This window comes from Lynx rufus, unplaced genomic scaffold (genome assembly GCF_022079265.1).
Source record: "Lynx rufus isolate CCGP_SWC_20201006 ecotype Redwood Valley unplaced genomic scaffold, mLynRuf1.p SCAF_2, whole genome shotgun sequence".
In the NCBI taxonomy this organism is placed as follows: Eukaryota; Metazoa; Chordata; class Mammalia; order Carnivora; family Felidae; genus Lynx; species Lynx rufus.
Genome location: NW_025814834.1, coordinates 163958696 through 163973877, shown reverse-complemented (window position 1 = coordinate 163973877; position 15182 = coordinate 163958696). Strand labels below are relative to the sequence as shown.

General features: G+C 38.6%; 1 long non-coding RNA gene across 8 annotated transcripts in view; it reads left to right on the top strand.

The window, feature by feature from the left end:
- The window catches only part of LOC124516346 (uncharacterized), a 106174-nt gene that overhangs the window by 58794 nt on the left and 32198 nt on the right, over positions 1 to 15182 (top strand). For 4 of the 8 annotated variants that reach the window (XR_006963025.1, XR_006963028.1, XR_006963029.1 and 1 more), the window contains 2 exons: positions 812 to 941; positions 1854 to 2336. This is a non-coding gene — a long non-coding RNA (uncharacterized LOC124516346). Of the gene's footprint in view, positions 1 to 811; positions 942 to 1853; positions 2337 to 15182 lie in introns of those variants that run through there. The other 4 variants (XR_006963030.1, XR_006963032.1, XR_006963031.1 and 1 more) reach the window with 1 other exon arrangement.

Sequence of the window (15182 nt, the reverse complement as noted above, 5' to 3'; positions counted from 1 at the left end):
AACATTTGTTGTTTCCCCTTGAGTTCAGGATAAATTGAGAAATATAATAAGGAAATGTAAGATACAATCCAAATATCACTGCTGCGCATACTCAGGAATCCAGGCTGACAGAATCTCTGATATCTTATAACTGTGCTGTCTGGGTCCTTCTGAGTTGCCTAGCAGGAGAGGAACACATGGAGACTCTAGTGTTTCTACCTAGAAGTGAAACTTTTCACTTTTGTTCACATTTTATTGCTCAAAGTAGATCACATGGCCATGCCTGATTCCAGGAAGCCATATGCCCAGAAGGAAGAATGAATGGGAAATCTGGTGATAACTAGAATTTCTTCTACAAGAAGAAACTTAACTTGTTTCATTCTTTTTACTTGGTTTGATCCATTGGCCTTTCGTGTTTCCCGCACTTATGATCTTGCTCCCCATCTCCACTCTGTGCTGAGGCCTGGGAGGTGATGCGCACTGGGTCTAGAGAATGCCCAGGCAGTATCTAACCTAGATTCCCCTTCTCTCAACCTTCCTATTATTCCTCCCAAAGCCCTGGAAAAACTTTTTATTTTACTTCCTTCATGGGAGCTGGGGCATCCCTGAAGCCAAAAATTATATTCTTGCCTACATACACCCTTCCCTATTCTATGATCAATGCCCTAGTCAATTCTTCAAACTTTAGACTGATATTTAAGGGAATTTTTCAGGATTCAGAACACCTCTTTCTCTCTCCAGAAAACCAAGCTTCCAAGAGTACTGCTCTAAATATACCTAGAAAGAAGTCTGATTTGAAACCCAAACCTGAGTAATGTTCCTTTTGTTCTAGGCAAGAACTGCATTTTCCTTAGGAAAAAAACAAACAAACAAACGCTATTCTTTTGAAGTTTGACAAGTTACAAGACAACAAGATTTAGAGAGAATTGAGAAGACATAAGATAGTCTTATGTCTTCATAAGGTAAGTTATTTCTTCTGTACCTATATCTCCTCTAAGCTACGAGATTCATGAAGGCAGGAAGCAAATTGTTTGACTCGACATTGTTGAAGCAAAATATTATTTGAATAAACGAACAAGCAAAAGTACATCAGTATTTTGGATAAAACGGAATACATTTAAATTTACAATGGGATCCAACGTTCTAAAGTTTGTCTCCAAAAATAAAAGGGTGGTAAAGTGCTCTGGGTGGACAAGAAGTTCACTCCAGTGAAGGAAAGGAATCCAGATGCACAGAAGCCTGTGCAAAGTGGCAACGTCAGAGGACAGTGAGGCAAAGCAGGAGCCACTGAAATATCGTCTGACCCAACATTGGGAATTTGTCCTAAGTTCCTTGAGGAAGGAGGTTGTGGAAATCAAAAAGAGCAGCTTGCCAGGGACTCCATATGAAAAGATGTATTTTCCTTCAAATAAACACTGCAGGACTGGCCAGAAGTGGGGGTGGGGTGTTCATTTTCCAGTTAAAGGGCCACAAGGTGGTGGGAGCAGAGCACATGGAGAGGTGGTAATGGCTGAGACAGCAGCTCTGTTGACCCCACAGCACTCTTGAGGTCTAGATTTGGTCCTTACTCATTTTGGATCAAAATCCACCAGAGACTGTACGGGAAATGCAAAAGCCTTGGAATCCTCTTGTGACGAGTTCAAGGGCCACAGGTCATCAAGATTAACTACCCATAAGAGGCTTGAAGGACCTCAGCCAACAAAGGTCACACATTGAGGCTGTCATTGCTACATCCTTGCAAAGCTTCTCTTAACACACTGAACAATTAGATGAATGAGGTTTCCTTATGAGAGGAAATTCCACAAAACCCTGTAGGGATGTGTTGAGAAACTGCACTACAACTATTCACTGGGATTTGGAATGATTTTTTCCAGATTTTATCACTTATCAGCCACCAGAAGGTAGTTCAACAGCATTAAAACCTTGATGGCACGAATATGACAATGTCCAAAATCAGCCCAGGTGAACTTTGAACTTTCAGTCTACGAATACATGATATTGATATCATTTCAAGTCCAAAATACCCAGTTCTCGGCTATGGTATCATTGGCGGAAACTGTCCAGAATTTGAAATTGGAAATTTCTTTGTGAACAAATGTCATGGACTTAGTATAAAAAATTATCCAGCTGGTTCCGATCATAAGAGTAAAACTGTCTCCAGTTCCCAGAAGCCTACACTTGTCTATTTATTTCATGATTGTCTATGGAGAGTGAAGTACTATTTTTATGCATGTTAACTTTCTTCTTATGAAGTTATCATTATGTAAAATTAAATTATAAAAAGTGACCACACTCAATAAATTTCTAATCTAGAATTTTTGTTATCCCCTCAAAATAAACAAGTACTGGAAAATGTCTGAAGGGATCTTAGAATATGATTTTTTGAAAGGTGATCAAGTAATTGCATGACAAGTAACTGTAGAGTCTGCTTTGTTCATTTGTTTTTTTTTTTAATGTTTATTTATTTTTTGAGGGAGAGAGAGAGAGAAAGAGAGAGACAGAGTGTGAGCTGGGGAGGAGCAGAGAGAGAGAGGGAGACACAGAATCCGAAGCAGGCTTCAGGCTCTGAGCTGTCAGCACAGAGTCTGATGTGGGGCTCGAACCCACAAGCTGTGATATCATGACCTGAGCTGAAGTCAGATGCTTAACTGACTGAGTCACTCAGGCACCTCAGATTCAGTTCATTTGTAAGAGAGTTGCCAGACTTCGCAAATAAAATATAGGACACACAGTTAAATTTTTATGTCTCAAATGTACATCTGACATAGAGTTTGGTCATGAAGGGTGACCCTGATGATTTTTCTAAGTCCACTTCCAAAGGCCAGGACCAATCTATAACATACTTATGTTAAAAAAATTATTTGTTGTTCATCATAAATTCAAATTTAATGAGCATCCTGTATTTTATTTGGCAATCCTAATTTGGAGGAATGGGCTGCTTGCCATGGCACTAAAAGTACTATTGTAATTTTTCATTCTGCATTATACTTATACCATTAGTCTTATTTATAAGAGAGGAAAGCAAATTTAATTGGATAGCAAAATATCACTGAATGAGATTACTCTGGATTTTTACTCTATCAACGTTTTCCTTTGCTAATGCTGAGATCTGTATTAGTTGGAGAAGAGGATTTGTTGTGAAGTACTTTAGGGTGGTGTAGCCCAAGATTTTGTAAATGGGAACCGTCTCAAAAGAAATTCTCTACACCTGTGAGGCCTCACTTTGACCAGCTGTAGATTTTCATTCTAGCGCTTGAAAATTCCCGATGAAAGAGAGAAGACAGCTTAGATTTACCTCCACTTAGATCCTGGAAGTTCAGAGCTTTGCATCTTTACAGGAATAAATGTTCTCATTTCATTAATTGGCTCAGGGAATTTAGGTCAGTTTAGTGATCTATCACATACTTATGGTGAAAGCAAGTGTACATTGCAAAGCCTCTTGAATTCTTAAAGAGCAGAGAACACTATTTAGAGAATAAGTCACCTTTGTTTGGTTTTACTATTTGTAATAATAAGAGCTCCAATTCATTCAACACTGAGTATGTTACAGGCACTGAATAAATGATCTAGAGTCATTATTTCTCTTATCCTCACAACATTGCTCTCAGGTATTTTATCTCCAATTTATAAATAAGTTTTAATTTTCACCGTGGTTCACACAATTGCCAAGTGCAGAGCTTGATTGTAAACCAAGTTCTTATGTGAAAGCATACATTTTAACCACCGCACTGCACTTCTCACCAATTTGTGTGTTGCTTTTGCTTTACAGCATGAGATGACTGCTAGCAAGGCCCTCACAAATAAGCCCCTTTACTTTCTTTCACTCAGAGTTACAACTCCTTTCCCCAAATGCCAGGCATATTGAAGCTTTGCTCACTTGGAACTTAGACAAACAGGCCACATGCATTCCTCCAAGGCACTAGGGAAAATGGAACAGTGAATATTTTTCTGCCTAAAATGAATCACATTTTATATCGACTGATGGGTCCAGCAGTGAAACTCTCAAGTTTTTGCTTCAGGGTCAAATTCCTTAAGAGGAGCTTAGGCAGGCCCAGCCTGGCTCACAACCTGCCAGAGGTGTCGTGGATGATTTGATGGTAATCACACTCCATGAGGAAGGTCAGCGTGTTTGTAAAAGCCACAAGTCCAAAACCAGTAGTTAAGGGAAAGTAATGAGAGTACTGCTGGAAGAAGATATTGGGAAGTGATTGAAATCGTTCTAGCTTTCAACAGCTAGTGAGATTAGCCTATGGATGAGTCCCTCTTCCTCAAGAAAACTAAGGCAGAGCGTGAATAATCTGCCTTCAGCATCATCAGAATCACCTTGATTGGAAAACTGACACACAGCCTCGCGATTGATACAAAGCACTTATTTTCTTTAGGGGAAACACTATTGACCTTTAATAATCAGGAAAATACAGATGAGAGGAGAAATAAAACAAAGGCACAATTTGTGCTAGTTTACTTCTGTGGTGCTGTTGACACTTTATTGTATATTATTATTATGCCAAAAAGACGACTCTAACATTAACATTTTGCAGGATACCTTTCATGCACAATTTGCTTTGTGTTAAATGCTACCCCGGTGTCCAGAAGATTTAATGTGCCTGTGCTGCTTGTCCATAAACTTTGGCCACAATTGCTATCATTGGAATAATTAAGGAAATATGTGAAGTACTTTATTGACATCATTACTCTATAGTCCTTTGGGCAAAGCCTGTGAGACAAGTCATCTTTTGTCATCTATTTCTATTGATAATCTCTTAAACTTTTTTTTTTTTTGAGAGAGAGAGAGAGACAGAGTGAGTGTGAGCAGGAGGAGGGGCAGAGGGAGAGGGAGAGAGAGAATCTTGAGCAGGCTCCATGCCCAATGAAGAGCCTGACCCAGGGCTCTATCTCACAATCTGGGGGATCATGACCTTAGTCGAAATTGAGAGTGGGACTCTTAGCCGACTGAGCCACCCAGGACCCAGGAACCCTATTATTGATAAACTGTTAAAATAGAGTCCAGTATTTAATAAAGGTAATGCGCATACAGCTGGAAGTCAGAATATTTATTTGGAATCTAAACTCTGCGATTGACTCCGTGTATGATCTTGGGACTTAACCTTAGTGAGCTTCTACTTCCTACTCTGCAAAATATGGCAGCTTGATTGGAAACTTGAGTCATTCCATCTAGCCATCACATCTAATGACCCTTGTACAAGGGATAGCAATTTATGTCATTCTGTTTAACCAAGATCAAGCACTTGCTGAATGCCGGGCACCAACACTTCCTGCCCTGAGAGGAGACCCAAGGCTTTAGCAGCAAGCAGCAGGCACTACTAGAGATCTGACTCCAGAAATAGTCAACTAAGTCCTCTAGCCCACTGTTTGCATTGTTGTTCTGGCAAGCTTCGCCGTCATTTAAAAAGTGCTAGTTATTACAAATGGAACCTAATTGTATAAAAAGATTTTGAGAACTTGCAGATGCTTTTGGACTGAATTGAAGGATCTAAGGTATCTGAGCACTTGGGCTATGCTTGGAATATGCACATGGTAGGAGTTCAACCAATACTAGAATGAATGGAGACACCTAGATGGCTCAGTCAGTTAAGCGTCCAACTCTGGATTTTGGCTCAGGTCATGATTTCACAGTTCATTGAGATCGAGCCCTACTTGGGCTCCACACTAATAGTACGGAGCCTGCTTAAGATTCTCTCTCTCCCCGTCTCTGCTCCTCCCTCCCCCCATGTGTGCACATATGCTCTCTTTCTCTCAAAATAAATAAGTAAACTTAAAAATGATACTAGTATGAATGAATTAATTAAAATATTGGGATAAGAATTTCACATTTGATTAAGTTTCCAAAAATGGAAACATCTTCTCCGTGTTTAGCAATATCATCCATACTCCATAGAAATTTGAGAAATAGTAATATTCATATACTGTATGATGTTTTATGGTTTGTATTTAACATTCATTTATGTTGTTTTATTTGATGCTATTAAAGCCATGTTGGTTGGTAAAGGAATTATTACATCCTTCCGTTGTTTTTTTTCAGGAGAAAACTAAAGTGCCAAGAGTCTAAGTTAGCTGCCAAGATTCTATGGTAACAAGGGGCAGGAGGGTATGCATTCTTTTCCACCACACAGTTGTGTTTCTATCATAGTTTTCAGCTGTCACTGAATGAGATAATATATACAAAGTGCAAGACACAGGAGGCAGTGCAGTATAAAATTCATTTCTCCCCTTTCGTTCTCTGCTTATCCTGTGGAAAGGCTAGAAAAGAACTTATTTGAGTGGCATGATTCATTTTTCAGGGACCATTGAATGCCTACCAACAGCCAAGAACTATGCCAGGCTTGGAGATACACATGTGAGCAAGACTCAGTCCTTAGCTTCAAGTTGCTTACTCTCTACTGCAAAAGACAGATGAATTAGGGTATTTTCCAAAAATGTAGTCCTTATTTGGAGAAGTACCTCCTGTGAACTAAAGAGAGATACCACATCAGTCTTGGGGCAGTCACAAAGACTAGCCAAGAAAATAACTATCTGACATTTGGCTTTAGCAAGGCTGTGGTGGTATAAAATGTGTCCACAAGTTCTTTGACATTCCCTTCAAGAGATGGCGTTTAATTTGCCTCCCTTGCGTGTAGACTGGACTTACTGACTTAATAAAAAAAATATGGCCAAAGTAATGGTGTTTCACTTCCAAGACTAGGTCATAAAAAATACGTGGCTTCTGCCTTGCTCCTTCTCAGACCATTTGTTTTGGGAGAAGTCAGCTGACATGTTGTTGGGATGTTCGGGAAACCACGTGGAAAGTCTTATGTGATGAGGAGCTGATACCTTTGCCAAAAGGAGGCAAAGGACTGAGACCTGCTGCCTATAGCCATATGAGTGAGCCATCTTGGAAGTGAATTCTCCATCCCAAGAAAAGCTTTGGATGACAGTATCCCTGGCCAACAGTTTGACCACAATCTTATGAAAGACCCTGAACCAGAATCTCCCAGCTGAACTGTTTCTAGATTCCTGATCCACAGAAACTATGAGATAAATATTTGCTGTTTTAAGCTGCTAAGTTTGGTTACTTTGTTACATGAACAGTAGGTAACTAATATGCAACAAATGGTAGGGGTCTCATGAAAGTGTTCAAGGTTGAGGGAAGAGCATGTGCTGAGATCAGGAAGGGAGAACATGACATGTTTGAGGAAATGAAAGCACATAATACTACTGGTGACTCAGTTTGGGGCTGAAGGGATGGGAGAGTTAGGTAATGAGGTAAGCAGATCATGAAAGGTCTCATAAAACATGGAAAGGAGTTGGGAATTCTTCCTGTGGCCTGTAATATTTACAAATGAGGAAACTCACAGGTATGGTATAATTGGCAGAAAGTATATGCTCTTTTAATTTTACTCTGCTCTGTTCTCTAATAACATGATTTCTTTCTGGCTAAAAGTCTTGATGAAATGTATAGCCGTTGTAAAGGAACTCAGAAAAGTAGAAGCCACAAATTACATGGGCCTTGAAAAAGAGGAAGTTAGTGACCAGTGTCGCACATAGTTCTTTTGTCAGGGCTGGGAAGGATAGTGGCCAGGGGCTTTATTTGGGAAACTTTTTGAAACCCTATGTGTTCCATATCTCAAGGGCGCACTGGGTCCAAGGAAGAGGAGGGTGAGGGTGGGCTTACTCTGCTCTAGTAATATTGGAGTTGCTAATGAACTATAATCGAAATGGTATTTCCTTCTGGTAAGTTACTGCTTGTAATCCCAGGAAGAGATTGTTCAGTTGTTCTACATTTGGGTCATTTTACCATCATACCTAAAATGTGCAGTGCTGTCAAAAGATGAAAATAATGTTTGAAATGATCCTATGAATGGGCATTACCCCTGCGCTTATCTAAAGCTTGTCTTCACATTTGTCTGGTCCATATGTTTGTGCCATTAGTTTGGGGTAGCTGGTGAGAACGCAGTTGCTAGTTCAGGTATGTGTTTTCTTCTGGCCGTTTTTATCAAGAATATTTAACAGGCAGTGTATTTGAAGGTAGTGTAAAGGGGCAGGTGCCACAGGCCCAGGCGTGTAGTATGTGCTGGTGAAAGCAGGTCAGGCAGTCGAGTAGGAGAGTCCATTCTGCATGCTGAAGAGCAGTTGCTACTCAACTGCTGCCAGTTACTGTCATCCAGAAAAGCAGGTCTTACAACCCCAGAGTTTCCGGTTTTTCAATACAAGCCAGGAATCCAAATTTTTATGTGAAATTTCCTGCTTTTTAATTACTTAAACTGAAAATTTGGTTTGTTAAATTGCATGTTAGCATTGAACAAGCAGAGAATAATTAAACACACACACACACACACACACAAGCGCGCACGTAGTTTAGATGTAGCTCATGAGCTCCCAGTTTGCTCTCTCTATTATAATTAACAGCTCTGCCTCCTCAAAATTCATATTCCAAAAGCAGCCAGAGTGTTGCAACTAAAACACAATCCTGTCTACAGTCCTTCACCTTTTACCTCCTTCCTTTAAAGTTTAATTTATGCTCAGCTTTCATTTTTAATTTTTTTATTTTGGAGAGAGAGAGAGAATGCACACATGAGCAGGGGAGAGGGGCAGAGGAAGAAAGAGAGAGAATCCCAAGCAGGCTTCATACTCAGCATGGAGCCCAACATGGGACTCGACCCCACGACCCTGGGATCATTACCTGAGCCAAAATCAAGAGTCAGACCCTCAACCAACTGAGCCTCCTGGGTGCCCTGACACTCAGCATTTAATAATTATTACGGGTAAGTGTGTATGTGTGAATGTGGTAAGGAACAAATTTTTTACAAGTGTGAAGTGGTATTACTCAACTAGTTAAATTTATGCTTAGTGTTTAACTAAAGCAAAATTTAATTCGGAATCATGATCTCTGGAAAGCTTGTATTATAAGAATCTGCATAGGTTACTATTTCCCAACTTGATTTCAGCTTATTGATGGCTAACAGCTTATATTTGTGTTCCCAGAAGCTAGCACAGTGCTGATATATAGTTTATGGTACAAAAGAAAGAATAAATAAATGAATATGGGTAAAAAGAAGAATGTAATCCAACTTCCTTGGTTCCTCATCAACCTCTTGGCTATTTTCCCCAAAATAGAAATAGAAGGCAATAGGTTCTATCTTGGTTTCTTATGAGGATTTTTCACCACCCACACATTCCTATTTCTAGTATAATATGTACTCTCTGAGAGGAAGGGCACGAGTGATATCTACATCCCATAATAGTGCTGCTCTGAACAATACGATGCCATGTTTACCCTTCCTGGCCCCTCAGGATACAGTTCAGTTTCTTGGCTGTTACCCACTAGAACTATGTGTTCCTTTCATTTGGTACTAGAAAGTAGAATGCAAGTTTTAGTTTGCATTTTTCATTACTGGCTCAACAATATGGAGCAAAAAAGATTTCTTTCTGACATCTCTCTTCAAGATAAGAAAATTAAAAGGTTGGGCTTCAGATACAAAAGAGAAGGGAACAAACCAAAATTATCTCGTCCTTTGTGTGCAACATATGGTAGAATTGGCTCGGGTTTAATTCTGAAGAAAATAAGAACATCAGTCAAGGACAATGCAATTGCAGTGACTGTTTATGCCTCAGTGAGAGATATCACCATAATATGAATCGCCAGTATTTTGCAGTCACTGCTCTTGGAGCTCAAGAAAATGTGAGCCCTAGGTCTTATATGAGAAATTTATAATGGTGTGAAGGAAGTTTCCAATATATATCTCTCCACAAGTGTATGAAAGGTGCCCATATTTGCAGATTTGGTAGCACCTATCCAAAAGCTTGATGGAGAGGAAGAAATCACATTGAATACATGTATCAATTAAATGGAAACTAAAACCTTCTCAAAAAAAAAAAAAAAAAAAAGCAAATGCCTGATAGGAAGACGTTAAAATCATCAGGCAGATTGTATGTCATTCTCTGTAGGTCAACGACTTTAGCTCTGTCAGGATCCACTGTGTGCACAGACCCTGTCCTTGCTGAAAAGCGTACATGAAATCAATACTTACAACCATAGTGGGATCTCTATGGAAATGCAAGGTGTCATCCCATTTCCTGAAATTATGAATGAGAAAACAAAGTTAAGACATATCCAGATCCGACAGAGAAAATTCATATTGTCAGAAAATTAGAAATAGAGCAACAATATGAATGTACTTAATATCGTTGAATTATACGCTTAAAAAAGAGAGAGAATATTAAAAGTAGAAAGGAGGGCTTGGTATATAGTATCAGCCCTTTCTTCTCAGATGAAGAAAATGAATTTTTTGAAGGTTAAATGTACTTGGTAGGAAGCTGTGGGGCTTGCCAGGGGTTTTATCAAGTGATAGAGGAAAAACTTCCCCACTGAAAAGTGTTGTGATTATATTCCACAAGTCATGTTTGTTCAAATCCCCATTTCAGATATATTGAGCACATAGCAAGTGCTGGACACTGGACAGTGGTTGGATATGAGTGAAATGCTGCCAGTTCAATTGTAATGGTTAGAAGCAATCACCTCTTCTGAAATTGATGGGAGCTCCTCAGATCTCAAATGCTAAAACATGTGCAGTTAAAACGGATAATTAAGATGGCATTTAATTTCTCACTATTACCTTTTAGCAAGGGATGAGATATTAGAAAACTTTAGTCTTTATCTTTCAAGTTATTATAAGAAAACCTTGCAACAGAGATGATGAGGTCCAAGTGAGAAGGGAAGTAATTACAACATTTTTAAAGTTTATTCACTTATTTTGAGAAAGAGAGAGAGAGCGTGAGTGGGGTAGGGGCAGAGAGAGAGGGAGAGAGAGAATCCCAAGAAGGCTCCACACTATTAGCACAGAGCCTGACATGGGGCTTGAACTCACAAACTGTGAGATCATGACCTGAGCAGAAACTGAGGTGGATGCTTAACCGACGGAACCACCCAGGTGCCCTAATTATAAAATATTTTTTACACAACTCGAACCTTATGAATATTAGAGCTATAGGTATATATGTGTGTGTGTGTATAAATATATATATATATATATATATATATATATATATATATAAAGGCCCTGTTCTTAAAGAACTCATAGTCAAGTCCAATGCATACAGGTGGAGGAACGTCAAGAACTCTACATTAGTCAAGAAAGATTTATTTTGTTCAATTTAAATGAACTTTGAAAAATTAAATTTTGTAGCCAACAACAACTCACTTTTTAAAAATTAGAACCAGTGATTAGGACAGAAATTGAATGCCAGTTTCTAAATTCCTGATGGGAAGAAATCCCAAAGTTAGTTAGTGATGCATCAATCACATCTTTTTTTAATTGAAAGTGTCTATCTTGAGTTTTTCACACAGTTCATAGGCTAGAGTGAGAATCTTCTGCATGATAATTTTTTATCTTTTGAACATACCATTGTTGTCAGATATTCTCATTCAGATTTAATTGTTCTGGGGTGAGATCTAGGAATTGGAATTTTTTAAAAAGTCTGAGAAGGTGATTCTGATATGCCAGTATTGACAACCACTGTCATAAATCATTGTTTCTCAGAGAGTTATACTCACAGTTAAGATCATTTTAGTTGGTACTAAATCACTTTAAGTTGTAATTATGAAGGTTTTTAATGTGTATCATAAAAACATATATAAGTAGTCAGTGGGTATTCTTATTTAGGACAAGCAAAAGATTATAAAAAGTGAGCTACTTAAAAATAGATTGTCTATATATCTATCAATGTCTATGTCTATCTATGTCTATCTATCTATCTATCTGTCATCTATCTATCTGTCTATCACCTATAAGAGTACAGTTGGCAAAGGTTGTGAAGGCATGATATAAATGATTGAATTTTAGATAACCCTGAGCTGGATTATGAGATAAGAGAGGAAATATGGAGGGCCAAGGAATTTGGAAGATAAAATAGATTTTAAGATCAATGATGAGATGGGAAGCAAATAGCATAAGGCAAAGATCATATTTTCAAGCATTCTTTGTCAAATGTACTTGGATCAAGATATTTAAAAATGAAAGGAGTATGTGGGTAGGATTGATATACTTTTATGTAAACAAAGAAGCCTTACTGGTACTCTTGCCTGTGTGGATGCCTTACCCACATCTCTGTAGATTTGGACTGGATTGGGTTGACCATGAGATGAGCCTTCAGGCATTATTTGCACCTGTGAACATTGAAGGAATCCATAACATTATAGCAAAGGAAACAAAGAGTAAGCCCCAAGAAGTAAATGCTGCTTAAAATCAACGTGGGTCGGCAGTTATTTTCATTGGTTCCATAGGTGTCACCCTATGTGCTCTAAGAGCTTGGCATGTAGTGAGTAGTTTTGTGAATATTGACAGGGAAATCAGTAATGGCAGGGAAATGAGTGTTTAACATCCCAAAAGATAATTCTGTCATTGGTTCAACAGAAAAGTCAGAGTGACACCGTAATTTTATCTCCTGTGGCAACTTTAATTGGCCAGCAGTGACTGCTGAAAGAATGCATTGAGGAACACTCTGAGAATGAGTCTGTCTCATGGAAAACAATGTCATGATGAGTTAGTGTGACCATCAAGGAAGTTGCATAGGGGAGTGGCAGTACCATGGTCATATCCTCCATTTCTGAAAATGGTTACTCTGTTATTTGAGGCTATAACATTCAGCAAAATGATCTTAGTCAAGATAAAACTAGACAGTTTAAAACGAATAAACTCTTCTGAAAGAATGGTAAGTTTCTCACTGCACCAGATAAGACAGAATACGTAGATTAGTGCTTTCTGTTTCTGCTTTCATAGTGCATGAACTTCTGACTTTCAGTCTTGCACTTCATTCTGTAAGTCAGTATCTCCTTATTCTTTAATATACCTGCTTACTAAATGACACATTTGGAAATAAAGTTGTTTTAAATAGCAGTTTTTACAGCTAGCTGCCCCTGACTATTAATCTATAAGTTAATATAACAATAAAGAGGTTAAGTGATCAGCCTAAGTCTCCTTGGCAGTGAGTGTACAATCTCAGCTTTCTTCTAAGAGAACTTGGGTACCTTGTTCTGGGAGGGAAGCCAGATATCATGGCTAAGTGACCCTGGATCCTGTTGTTTAATCACAGGAGTTGTCTTGTATCTGAGTACATATTTTATGGTTATTAACCTTAGCTATCATAAAGAGTTGACATCCAGGGAGAATTATGCTGGCGTGAAAATATACATACATGTTTTTTTCCACCAAGATATTTCTCTCCAGGAGACATTTCCTGATTGGAATCAGTGTCCGTTTACACTGGTGTTCAAAAAGACATCATTTCTCCTCTCTCAACATCTCTTTCTCTTTTCTTTTTCAACCATTCATTCAAAAATAGGAATATATTATGAGTCAGGTACTGGTTTAGACTCCAGCAATATAACATTGAGCAAACAGACACTATTTTACCTCATATATTCCTATTTCAAACAAACAAATTTAATCACACTAGAGAGTGATATATGAAATTATAGGAGAGTAAAAGGGAACAATGGGAGCACATAAGAGACATAGATTGTGGGACATCAAAGAGGGCTTCCTGGAAGAAGTAACATTTTGGCAAAGTCCTGAAACCTCAAAAGAAGTAATCCAAGTGAGGTGAGAGTCTGAGGTATGAGCATGTGGAAGGAGAGGAGGGAAAAAGGCCCAAGGCTAAGAAAGAGCATGTCACTCAAGGAGGTGAAAGTCTTCACTGTAATGGGAATATGAAAGTGGAGTGGGGAGAATGTAGTTGGAGATTGCACCCTCCACCACAAAATATAGTATTTGGAGGATATTTTAAGGAGTACGAACCTTATCTTGAAAACAAAGAAGCGGTACTGAAGGCTTTCAATGGTCTGACATGATCAGATGTGCATTTTAGAAAGGTTTTGCTCTTTTCTCTTTTTCTTTCTTAACATATATATGATATGTATTATGCACCATATCAAGATAGATTGAATTTTTCAGGTGCTTGTTACTGTGGGAGAGACTGGAAACAGACCCTTAAACCCTAGTGGAAGATATATAAATTATAAGTTGTGTATATGACACCCAAAGTACAATGAATATGACAGTGATCTTGTGATAACTTTATTTAGAAAATACTGCTGATTTACTCCCCTCTATGGTGATATCATGGACATGTCTCCCTTGTTTAGAAAATCTGTTGTTAGGGGCGCCTGGTGGCTCAGTCGGTTAAGCATCCAATTTCGGCTCAGGTCGTGATCTCACGGTTCCTGAGTTCAAGCCCTGCATTGGGCTCTGTGCCAGGAGGTAAGAGCCTGGAGCCTGCTTTAGATTCTGTGTCTCTCTCTCTTTCTGCCCCTCCCAAGCTAATGCTCTTTCTTTCTCTCAAAAATGAATAAATGTGAAAAAAAAGTTAAAAAAAAGAAAGAAAGAAAATCTGTTGTTAAATGGAGAAAGGAAAGGAGTCACTCTATCTCCCCTTGATGAATTGTGTTTCTTAATTTTAAGTAACAGAAATCAAACTCAATCTAGCTTAGGGAAGAATGAGAATTTACCAGTTTATCTGTTGGAGGGGCTGGAGTGATTGGAAGCAGAGATTCAACCCATCTTCCTGCTTGTTGACTTTATATCTTAAGCACTGTTATCCACGAGGAAGGAGACATAGCGCTGGTTTTTCTAATGTCTTAGATTAGATTCTCCAGAAGCAGACCCCACAAAAGGATTTATTAAAAAATGTCTCTGGAAAAATCTGATAAGGGCATGGAGACAAATAGACTCAAGAAAATTAGAAGAAAAAAGCTGTCCTAAAGTTAAGTTTGAGAACTTATATTTTCAGTGGTAAAATTTCCTGAAATTGTGATTTTTTTTTTCCTTCGGAAGTTCCTGGCATCCCAGATCTAGGAATGAGAAAGCAGGTACTGGGACTGACCTAGAGTTGGTGTTTGCTGAGTGGGTGTGATGGAAGAAAAGGGGTACTTGGGAAAAGAGGATGTTGAAGGAAATCATGCTAATGGAGAGAAGGACAGACAGCAGGACACTGTTGAAGGAAAATAAAAGAACCAGGGGAACTTTCTGAGGAATCAAAAGTATGCGGAGCTGAAAGGAAAGGTGTTTGTATTGGGTTCCTACTGACTGCCACAAACTTAACATGTTAAAACAATAGAAATTTGTCCTCTTATAAGTTCTCAAGAAGAAGTCTGAAATGAGTTTTATGTGACTAAAATCAAGGTGTTTCCAGGACTGGTTCCTTCTGGA